The sequence below is a fragment of the Oxyura jamaicensis genome, chromosome 7 (genome assembly GCF_011077185.1).
Source record: "Oxyura jamaicensis isolate SHBP4307 breed ruddy duck chromosome 7, BPBGC_Ojam_1.0, whole genome shotgun sequence".
In the NCBI taxonomy this organism is placed as follows: domain Eukaryota; kingdom Metazoa; phylum Chordata; class Aves; order Anseriformes; family Anatidae; genus Oxyura; species Oxyura jamaicensis.
The window spans coordinates 18212161-18223982 of record NC_048899.1 but is presented as its reverse complement, the minus strand read 5'-3'; the positions used below and the strand labels follow the sequence as shown (position 1 = coordinate 18223982).

The 11822-nt window shown below is 44.4% G+C and overlaps 2 long non-coding RNA genes across 2 annotated transcripts; one reads left to right on the top strand and one right to left on the bottom strand.

Annotated features, from left to right (window-relative positions):
- Positions 1-999: 999 nt before the first annotated feature.
- Positions 1000-2666, bottom strand: LOC118169938. Its single transcript, XR_004752380.1, has 2 exons — positions 2560-2666; positions 1000-2455 (listed from the first exon to the last, which is right to left on the bottom strand). It is a non-coding gene; the product is annotated as an uncharacterized LOC118169938 (long non-coding RNA).
- A 915-nt stretch (positions 2667-3581) lies between these two features.
- LOC118169931 lies at positions 3582-11485 on the top strand. The gene is made up of 2 exons (XR_004752371.1): positions 3582-3689; positions 10246-11485. It is a non-coding gene; the product is annotated as an uncharacterized LOC118169931 (long non-coding RNA).
- The last annotated feature ends 337 nt before the right edge of the window (positions 11486-11822 follow it).

Below are 11822 nucleotides of genomic sequence, written 5' to 3'. Positions count from 1 at the left end.
GAGAAGTTATCATTGAGCCATTTTTGCACTCCCACACCAAGAAATATTTTGACATACTGTCCACCTGTGTGCTTGGCTGTCTGTGGCCCCTCTCTCCAAGCTGTTCATTACAGTAACTTTGCTCAGTGAGAACCAGGGTCTTACACGGGAGTTTGCTCGCTTTGAAAGTAAGTAAGGTAAGACACTGCCTTTCTCCTATACTGTAAAGGGACACTGGCATTCTGTGTGTCACATTGCAAACAAAAAGATGAGAGCTCTGTGCACCAAGGAGGAGGCAGGCTCTACGCAAGTGGACCGCTAGTTTTGTTATTGGATGCTGCTTGGAAAATGAAGATGTATGCAGCAGCAGGGATGCGGAGGGAGCTTTCCCTGCACCCCTCAGAGGTGCTACTTGCAGTGGAAGGAATGTGAGGAGCAGAAATTCTTGTCTTGCTGAGCCTGTTCAGAAACAACAGCAGAAAAGGGAATTTTGCCTGAAGGGAGACAAGGTCCTGTGGTATCAGACTGGAGCTTGCTCTATGCAGAGACTTTGTGGCAGTTTGTCTGAGCCTTGCCTCTCCAAAAGGTGAAAATGCAGTCACCATTCCGATGCAGAGCAGCAGTAATTGTAGGACAAGGAAAGACGTGAGGGTTTGTGACGATTTGGACTTTTCTCCCCTCAGTTACATTTTAAGTTGTTTTATTGATTAATTTGCTTGGAGTGCTAAACCTGAAGTTGGAAGAAAAGGCTTAGCATGTGGTCTGAGAACATTGCAATAATTTGAGTAGGAGCAACTGAAGCTCCCTGCTGCGGCTGGGACAGCGTCAGGGTATCTGTTCCTGCACACAATAGTGAACAAGCATGGCCTAAGCAGACCTTCAGCATCTCAGTTTGTCCCTGTGGGAGGAGGAAACCTATTGAATTTTTACTTTCTGTGAAAAGCTTGTAAAAGCTGCACTCACAGCAGAATCACTCCTTTGACATGCATTTTCTCTCTTGTGTGTGTGTGTGTGTGTGTGTGTCTGTGTACACCCCAACAGTTCTTACGCTGGCAGTGTCTGAGCAGGAATCCCCATGGTGTGGTATCGATGAAGGGAACACCATACCGTGCTGCAAAAAAAACTGTTCTCAGTTCCCTACCTGCCCTTCCATCAACACTTGGGGAAACGCAGTGGGATTTGCACTCCCAGGTGGCACAGCATTTCATGTCGTAGACCCTCTCTTTGCCGTCACACCACAGATGCTCGGTGATTATAGCTGCGTAGAGTGCATGTTGTGCCTTAGACTGGTCTCTGCCACTGTGGAAAGCGCGCTGGTGCTTTGGTAGCCCCACAGCAGTTTTGTTCATTTGGGCTAGCTGGAAATGGGTAGAATTACCAGCAACTGTGGGGGTTCAGTGCTGCGTGAAACTAGTCTAGAAAATTTCCTGAGGGCAGAGATCATATTGAGCAAAAGCTGAATGGAACCAAGCCCTTGTTCAAAAGAACCTTACTGCTCATCCTGAAAGAATGTGGAGATTTCCTGGCACACGCTTCACTGTCAGCAACTTAATCTCAGGTGGGTGACAAAACAGACTGACCCCTGGATGATCCCTCTGAAATGAAGGATAGGCCTTAATCGCCAAGCCTGTTTCCTGACTCAGGGCCGTGAGACGCTGGGATCAGCGCTCAAGCATTTTCCAGCCTTGACTCTACCGCAGAACGTGCAGTTCTCAATATGTCTGCAAGTGCAAATTCAGCACAAAGGCCTGGGAGGGCTTAAGGAAACACAGCTGTGCTAAGGATGGAGCACATCCCTCACGGCAGCATCAGCCAGCAGCTGATGGGCATCAGCATTGCTGCTAAGGCTGTTGGTGAGCATGGCTGGCCACTTCCACTCCCCACTGGTAGCGGTGCCCACTAGGTGTCAGAATTGAATAAATGCAAGGCTGACACAGGGGAGGGAGAAAGGGTTCGAGTTTTCAAATTCTTCTGTTTTTTTGTTTTCATTTCTTTATCATTTCTGTCCTGCTGTGTCATAAAATGACTTTTGGGGAAGGAGGACCTGCTTGTTTAGACGGTAAAGAGAATGGGGGAGGAGGAAGAGGAGGAGAAATTACAAACAAAAAAAACCCTGGCCTGTCTAGAGTGCATGTTTTATATGTGGGAGCCCTGAGTTTAAATTCTGCTCCAGGCACAAAGGTAGTTTTGTTTTTTTATCTCTGAGGACAGTAGATGCTTCCCTTTCCTTTGTGATAGCTGATACTTTTTGATAAAATGGCTTTTAATCAGATTTCCCATCCGTCCCTTGCACTGGGCTGCAGGCTATAAGATACCTTTGGTAAGAGGGGAGCTAGTGAAATGCTGGTTGTGGAGAGGGTTTAATTTCAGATTTACAGTTTATAGAGCAACAAGTTCAATATAGGGCAGGGGGACTTGGAGCTTTTCTTGCACAGTTAGGTGGAGGTTTCTCCAGCCAGGTAGAACACAGTCTGTACTGGGGAAAAAAAAAAAAAAAAAAAAAAAAAAATTAAACAGGATGCTTTCTGCTTGGGTCTGAGCGAAGGCATTCCTATATATTTACCCCTTCCTGCTCCTGACCTGGAGCTATTCGTATTGCTGCTGTGACACCACTGAGCTGCTCACTCACCTCTCCCCACCCCTGCTCCTTCCTACTTCTAGGCTAATTCAAGATCTCAGCTCATTCCTTGCAGCTGATTAACATCAACAAGGGCAACCATAATGGCTTTTAAACCTCAGGTGCACCAGTTAATGCTTACCCAACCAGGAAGGAAATTGCTGCTCTCTCATGTTTGGCAGCTGCCACTGTGTTTTCTGGAGGCTCCAGGACAAATGCTTGGGCCTGGCGGCCTGTCACGTCTGTCTCACGGTGCGTTGGCACCTCGTACTCTCCGAAGGAAGCAGAGATCTCCAGCAACCGTGGATTCTTGAACCTCAGACCAGTTTTCCTGAAGGAGCTCCTGTGAACGTTGCTGAGGGGATTTGGGGGGCTCAGCAGAAAGAGCTGCCATGTAAAGGTCCAAGAAGATCTCCTAGCTGGATCTTGGCTAAGGAGAGCTGTTCTCATTTTCTTCCTGTGGCACGAATGAGTGAGCTTCTTTACGATGTTCTCATGTGCCTCACTGGCTGATGGCCTCAGTCAAGGCCCAAGAGGCCTCTCAGGGAAGGAGGCACTTTGCTGACCTGGCCTCGGCTGGTTCTTCTATTCCCAGAATGTGATGTTCCTTTCCTGCTCACCTCAGGTTTTCTTCACGCTGTTTCTGTGTCACTTTCTTGGTGAAACAAGAACTTACCACCAGCGATCTTTGCAACATTAAAACTCCAGCCCTGACTTTGTTACTGCTTCCTCACAGCTTTAATTCTGAATCTTTAGTGGCTGTTGCCTGTTCTTTGTGACCATCTGCATTACAAAAATGGTGTTAGACCACTGTTGGAAACCAGTGCTGGAAAGGAAGGCCTAAAACATGGGCCTTATTCTTTCAAGGAATTCAAGCTCCTGGAATTCATCTAGACGTTTATTGCAGATTAAGTCAGGGGGAGGTTGAACTGGAACAAACAGAGTAAGATGGAAACTGGGATTTTTTGTTGGCCTCCAGAGACCAAACCGGTTCAGGGCATTAGCTAGCTCAGAGACTTGGAGTTGAAGCAGGAGACCACCCAGAAAACCACAGAGTCTGGCAGGATCCCAGGGATTACAGGCAATGATTAATGTGAGTTTAAAAAGGATCTTATGTGCTTTTGGAGGCTGAATCTTGTTCCAGGCAGGAGGGTAGGTGCTGCTGCTAGCTGAGCCTCTGGGTCTGGAATAAATAATGGAGGGGGGAAAAAATGTGCCTCCAAAATTGGAGGCTGTTGATTTAAAAGGGAAGGGGGGGGGGAGGGGGGGAGGGAAGCCATAATCTCATTGAAAATAGGCACTGAGCAGAGGATTGGTGGTCAGAAACATTTAAACCTGGAATTTAAGCAGGAGTCCATGCATCCACACCAAGCATATTGACTGAAATGATCTTGGGAGTGTATATGGAGTATGGAAATATCAAGAAGTCTTGCCAGTGCTGTTTCTGTGGAGGAAAACTTGAAAGTGTTTGGGATGAATTGGGAATGTAGAAGCCTGATCTAGCGTTCCCCAAAGCCTTCTGACAGGTATCCCTAAGGAGAATACTAGAGAAGTAGTCACGATACAAGGTGAAGAAGAGCCACAGCTCAAAAACTGGCATGGACAAAATTACGAAGTGAGTGGAAGGCACTTCACAAGTGCATCTAGTGCAGAGGTGGTGGTTGTAGACAACCTCTGAGGCTTCAGTGAACAGTTCTCTTGGGGCATTACAAGCATATTTATTTTTAAAAAAGGGCTACTTGACACCTGTGGGTTAGTAGGCTGGGGCAGTGGAAGCCTCAGTACCAACTTTTTTTTTTTTTTTTTATGTGTTTTGGAGGTTTTTAATTGCCCATGGTATTTGAATACTGACGGCAGTTTTGTACAACAGCGAGAAAATGCCATCAAGAGTGTTTGCCAGGCATTTTGTGAAATCTGAAGAGGAGCAAAAATAGGAGGAAAAAAAAACTCTGGGATGGTTTCTGATGCAGGGGCCACTAAGGAATATTTTATACCATTCCTGCACAGTGGAATGGTCTTCCAGAGTATTTTGAGGGGAAGAAGCACTGAATGTATGAAATGCTGAATTGATAATAAGTTTTTGACTGGACTGGTTTCCAAGATAGCTAAAAACTGGTGAATTCCAAACCTTTTATCATTTCAGCATCTTGAGCTCCTAAATGTTTTTAAAAGATTTACCAGTCCTGATGGTGAATTTTCTGGTTGGAACAGGCAGTATCAAAAAATAACCCAGACCTCACACCCTCTTTCCTATCAGAGAGAAAATGTTCCAAATAGATGAGGTTATTGCATCGAGAAAGACTGTCACAAGAGCAGTGTTCCAAGCCTGCATCTTTCAAAGGGATCTGTACATGTGCAATGTGTTCAGTGAACCAGAACAAAGCTTTTTCTCCAGAAAGCTTATGCGTCAAAGCCTGCAAACGTACCTGAGTGTTTGGGGAAAGACCAGAAGTGAATGGGGAGGTGACTCCAGTTCCAGAGACCATGTAGAGTCAAAGCAGTGGTGCCATTTACCTCCTGCCATTGGAGCAAGGCAGCAACCTCTTTTCAGCATATGAGCATAACCACTGTGAGCTAGGCGAGGGGGATCTATTTTGAACCCTATGTGGTCAGTAAAGTAGGAAGATGAGAGGATTTCTGGGAGGCAGGTAGGAATACATTCAAGGGATTCTTGGGTGCTGTTGCTGTTAAACCTATAGTTCAAAGGGTGTCACAGATTTAGTAAGTTCCCTGCAAGAGAGTGGAACAAATAAAATACTGGACCTTGGCTTATGCTCCTGTACATTACTGAATCTTCTCCAAAATAATTATTTATTTTGACTGTTTCACAGTGAAATATCTGTTTCATCACTATCTGTGATTGTATAACAGACTATGTTCTGACACTTCTGAATTTCTCATCCTTCTCTGGCTGAAACAACTCTGCTAAAAGTTGCCAATGATCTAGTTTTCCTAAAAATCCTATTTTTAGGAGAACTTACTATTTACTGAAAATGTTGCATGGTCCCACTGTGAACAAAAGCACAGACATTCAGTGTGGCGCTCTTGCCTGTCATCGGTTGACATTTGCAGTGACATCTGCACTCTCTTTGCTGGAGAACAGCAGCTTGGAGCAGAGGATTGGAGTTCCACTGGGACACACTGGTAGGCTGCAGTCAGCCATGGTTTGAATGTGAATGCTGCCAGTGATTCAGGAAACTCCATCTGTTTTGTATTCGTACCCGTGCTCTGTTTATACTGCAGGGCTTTCGGCCTGGCCCTGCAGGGGTTTAAGAGGCCACTGTGTCCCAGAGCCCGGCTTGTAGAAGTGGAGTGTAACCTCAAAATGCACATCTGAGCTCCCAGAGAAACTGAAAGTCTTGGCCCTGGATTTTAAAACTCTGGATTTTTAATCTCTTTGTCTGGGGTACTTGATGCCAGGGCACCAAGTCACAGAATCAATCATACGATGTGAATTGGTAAAGGGTGTTCTGAGTGGCTGGGTCTATATAATCCCATATAATACAACTACCGGACATGCTGTTGCATGAAGATACTGCTTCATACAGTAAACAAATGCTTTGCAATTATCAGAGAGCCATATATACTTGCTAGCACAGAGTGCTGCCCAGTTTGTGGTTACTCATTCTTTTGAGCCCACATTTAGAGTAGAATTAAACAAGTCAGACACCGTCTGGTTCCAAGACACTAAGTTTAACAAAAACAATAATAAAAGTCTGTCTCCCTTTTTCCCCCTCCCCTCATCCTGGTCTTCACTGATCAGGGACAGACAGTTCAAATGTGCAAGTAAAATGCAAGCTGAAAGGCAGGGAGACAAGGCAGTTCTGAAACTAGGTTAGAGATTAAACGAGCCTGATCTTTGGCAGCTGTAGGCAAGGTTGGATTGCTCTAGGGAAAGGGCTCAAAATGATTAATGAAATGGTGTTATTAGCCTATCATGGGATAGCAATTCTGTTTGAATCCTGAAGACAGAAATTAAGAGGAGCTGTGTGGGTGTGAATGATGTACTGTAGAAGAAAGCTCAAGAACAGTTTCCCAGAAGGCAAGTAGATCCCTTAAGGCAATCTCATGTTTGTTTTACTGCGCCATGTAGTCTAAAATATGCCCTTCGCAGCCACTGGATCCCTGAATCCATCAGCTGGTATTGGGATTTACCAGCTGCAAAGCTGTCCTTTCTCAGTTCAGGAGGCTCAAGAAACAAAGAAGGTATGCCATTTTATGCATTGGTATTTGCTCTTACCTTCACTGCTGTCTACTGAACACCTGAGCAGAGCAGAAATTTTGGTGCATCAGGAACATTGGGTCTCCTGGGCTTCCTACTGCTTTCTGGAACCTCGGGGTTCACGTCTTGTTTTGCCTTTTCCTGGCCAATTCTTACTTCAGTAAAGCAGAAAGTTGGTGTGAGTTGTTCAAATAACAGCTAATGCTGCAAGTGGTGTTGTTGCAGTCTCAATAAGAGATCAATCTGTTTACACCTGCCATCAGCTTGGAGATGGAGGATTTCAGAGCCTGGAGACTAGTTTGTGGGAACTCGTTGTATCTGTTGTTAGATTAATAGATTCAGGCTTTGGAATGACATAACTCTGCCCTCAAGGGTCTTTTGTTTTTTGTTTGTTTTTCCGTAGTTAAGTATGCAAATACAGCACTGTTGATCAGGTCCAAATGCTTACAGTACAAAATACTTGTACAAAAATCAAACTCTTGTTGATGAGGAGTTAGTTCAAAGAACCAGTCTCTTTGTTCCCATCCAATGACTTACTTTCAGAATGAACTGCAGACACATGCATTGGCTTTCTGCAGCCAGTGTGTCCTAATGAGTGGTTACCTCCTACTGTGCAAACTAATAGCAAAAGCTACTTGAGTTGCACCACAAAGATGGTGTCTCTGAGAAATTGCAGCTGAGAGGGACACCTGGAGACTAAGTGTGTATGTTAATATACACATCTATGTATATAGATATACATGTCTCTCTTTAATACCCAGAAGACTTTCTTCTCCCCTTTTGCTCTGAAGTTCTTCAGCTGTCATTGATTAGAAGGACACTGTTGTCTAGAAAACACACAATATAGCAATGTCAGATACCTTCATTTTTTCCTTTCTGACATGAGACACTTCATTGTGTCCTGGTGCCTGAGGCAGTGTTCTGAGAAATACGGGACTGGGTTGTGTTCCTGCTTTTGCTGCTAGAGAAAGAGGCAGCTAGCTTTGTAGCCCTATATTGCCTCCAAGAGCTGCACAGTGAATCAGCTCTGTATTCGCAGAGGAAGGTCATTCCCAGGGTTATTTCTCCCAAGACAGTAAGCTTGTATGGAATGCATTGTCCGAGGACTATGAGGTGGATTTTTAAGCAGTCCTGGGATTAGTCCTGAGTAGCTGTGATGTAGAAATTATGAAAATGTAGAAATGATGAAATGTAGAAATGAGGCCCCTGGTGTCAGCGTTATCATAGAATGGCTCAGGTTGGAAGGGCCCTTAAAGACCATCTTTTTTGAACCCCCCTGCCATGGGCAGGGATGCCACCCACTAGATCAGGTTGCCTGGGGCCTTGTCCAGCCTGCTCTTGAACACCTCCAGGGATTAAACTGAAACCTCCTGGACATGGAAAACTACTAAGTGCCATGCAATCAAGATCAACCATGTAATGTTGGATTGTTGCCTTGCCCTGATGGATAGGCTGGAAAGCACTTGAGAGCAAAGATCTCTAGGATGCATCATTATCAGGAGTCAGAGACAAAAGAGCAGTACAGAAGCTAAGTGCACTATGGATGGTACCTGCTGAGATCTTGTGAGGGGGAAAAAGAAGAGAAAATTTTGAGAATGTCCTCAAAATTCTTAAAGAATTTGATAATTGTTGTAGCCCACTTTCCTGTTCAGACTCATCTGAAACCATTTCCAAGCTTCTGCAAGAGCACACATTGCAAGTTCACTGTGATGCTAAGAACAAGTCAGTAGCGTGCAGCTGCACTTCATGCTCTTTCCTTGCCTATATGCTTCTTTAATTCTGCTGGATGTGAGATGCATATCTCAGGCCATGGGAAATGCTGACTGTTGCTGAGTTTGATTTCAGGTGCCAAACTGTTCTTGCAATTTCAGTAAAGTGAAGGATGAAAAAATACTGTTGCTTCACTGATCCAGGCAATGTGCTTATACAATTTCACTTGCAGCATCCAGCACCTCCTGGGTACTGGACAGAGACAGCAGAGCTGCTATAGTGGTAGAGAACATGGTCTGAGGCATAAGAAACTTCTCTGGCCAAGGGACCATGGGCTCACGAATTTCTTCTTGGGGCTTTGATTCCTAAGTCCAACATAGGAAACAGTGCTGACCTTCCCTTGTGTTTCCATTGGTAACCCTCCTAGTTGAGAGTGTAGTGATATTCGAAATTACTTAAAATCTGTATTTCCCTGTTCATTCTGGTCTTGCATTGCAATGTTTATTAAATCCTTTATGATGCTGAGAATTAAAACAGCTTAATGGGTTGTCACTTCAAATACGTGTTACTTTGGCATTTGCATAACTGCATTCATGATTTTAGCACTTAACACGAAGTCACTGCAGAAGTTGTACTTCCTTGCCTCACCCAGTGACTGAAGGCAGCGATGGGGGTAGACTGCAAGAGAAATTTGTAGCAGGGTTGACTTTCCTGTGAGGTGGGCAGGAATGTTCTCCATGCTGGTAAAAAAATAGGCTGCTTTTCTTTCAGACAGGATAGTGAATCTGAAGCAAACTAGAGTCTATGGTCCTCCCACTTCCCTTCTTTCCTGGCAGATACTACAGCAGTAACAGCTGCTTATGGGTCTCCACTGTAAGAGCTGCTTCTTCAGCCTAGGCAGCTGGGATCTTGCTCCAGAAAATAAAAGGCTTGGCCTGGTTCATCATCTCTGCTAAATGCCCCCATGCCACATCACACCAAATTGGGCTGAATGGCTTGTTGAACAAAACCTCCAAGTCTCTACAACGTGAAAGTGTTTCAGTTGGGTACCTGGAGCAGAGAGCCTGTTTACCTTCCGTGTGATTTTTTTTTTTTTCTTCTCTGAGCAATGTTCTTATGGAAATTAATCAGAGCTAAAATCTGACTGTTCTCTGCAGAAAAGTGGAAATCAATTGCTCGAGTCAGAAGAGGAGAAAAAGAGCTTCTCTTCCCCTCATCCTTCCTTAATCATGAATGATTGGGCTTTTGCTGTAACAGTGTGAAGGTGGCATTTACTACTGCCTTGCCAACCAGGACTGCTCTCTGGAATCACTTCCTCCAGTATTTACTCCTCATCAGGCTGTGACCTGAAAAAGGCTTTGCTGTGTACACAGGAGCTGCTGGGCTGTGCGTAAGGTGTCTGTACCCTCCAGCAGGAGTGGCTGACCTTAGCCGTGCATGGGTGTGAGAAGTGGCTCTGGATATCATAGGAAAGTTTTTTAGGTAAAGCCTGAAGAATCTGCAGAAGCCAGAAATACAAACATGCTTTGGCATATCAACAGCGATAGCCAAATTCTGGAGAGGAAATGCCTCAAACAGGCCACTTCCAACAGCTACCACCTCTCTGAATCATCTTTGGTTCCTATGTCTGCCAAGACTAAATCTTCATGGTTCAGCTCAGGCTCCGGAAAATCATCCAGAGCATTGCTGTCATCTATTTTTCATGCTGTTTTCCTAGAACTCCTTCACCACGTGAGCAATGCTCTGTTGCTGATGGGGGCAGGAAAACACAAGGCACTGAACATGCTATATACTACTAGAAGTACCGTGGCCAAGTCAGTGGGACCATAGCATGGGGATGCCCAGCGCTGGTTCTGTATGAGACCTGTACCCCAGCTGTTAATAGCTCTGGCAAGAAAATCCCATTCTGACAGCCCATCTGGCTGTTTTATCAGGTAGAAGTGTAGTCTCAGAATAAAACACTCAGGCATTTATAGAATCAGAAGTTGCATCCAAGCATTTTCTTCCAGTGGGAGCAGATCCTTCCACCTGAACCAGGCCTTTCAGACTTCCCTTCTTTCCCCAAAACATGGTATAAGGAGCCCCTGAATGTTTCCCTCAGTAATGTTCTCCAAAATCTTCATAGCATTAACCATCCATTTGTATAGTGTTTGTCATTCAACCCCAAAAGTTAGAGACAATGGCTTCTGTAAATGGTGTGACTTCAGTGAATAGCTGGGACGTGGATTCAGCACAAATTATCACAACAACTATCAAGTATGCGGGTTGTCTTCAACAACCTTCAGATTTTTTCTGCCCCAAGATAAATTTTTATCATGTAGCATGAATCAGTTGCATCCTTAAATAAGTAAGCAAACCCACAAAATCTGAGTCATTGCTCTTTCTTTTCAGTCATCTGCCTATAAGGCCAATACGTGTGAGGAAAGGGTCTGCCCTGATCACCTGCTGTGCAAGGGAAGAGCTAGCTCTTCTAGAAGTTAGGAACCAATGCCTTTGTCTCTGCTGAGAGCTGTACACACTGGCCTGAGCACTAGAAGAATTAAAACCATTATGTGACAAAAACGCTGTTTCACCACCCAGGTACGTACCAGTTACAATTTACGAAAGCCAATCTTGTTTCCCTCTACATAAAATACGAATTGTTAGGACTTCTGAATGCAAGCCAATAGTGCTGTAATGGTGGTAGCAATGCTGATGCCTATGGAAAAAACCAGTACCATCCTATGCTGACATTGCTGTCTCTTATCTGACTCTGAAGGATGAGTCAGGCCAAGCTCCAACAAGCCGTAATACCCATCATTACTCTTATCTGGAAATGGTGTTGAGGAGTGACTGTCAAATATCCTGTTGCACTCACAGTCCCTGTTCCACATCAGCTTTCTTAAAGCAAACCACTTTGTATCATACTTAAATTCTCTATTTTGAGTTATGTGACTGAATGCTAATTTTCCAGTAAGCGACAATAAAAATAAAATAAATATTCTATGGTTCAATCTCGACTGATAGTTCTAAAATCAGAGTCAGCTTGCTGCCTGACACTTTTCAGCCAAGGTGACAAAATCCACTTGGACTGAATTTTGAAAGCTCTCTTTGCAGCAGTAATTATGGGAACTTGTATGCTGCAGGACTTGAATGCAGAACAGCCTACAAGGAATCTTGAAATCATCTATGATTTGCTGGGTCTCCTTCCACATGAATGAAGAGGTTGTAAAATCTGCCTGAGATCAGCCTTTTTCCCGCCTTTTTTTTTTTTTTTTTAAGATTGCTTTAAAAGAAAAAATAAGGAAAGAAAAA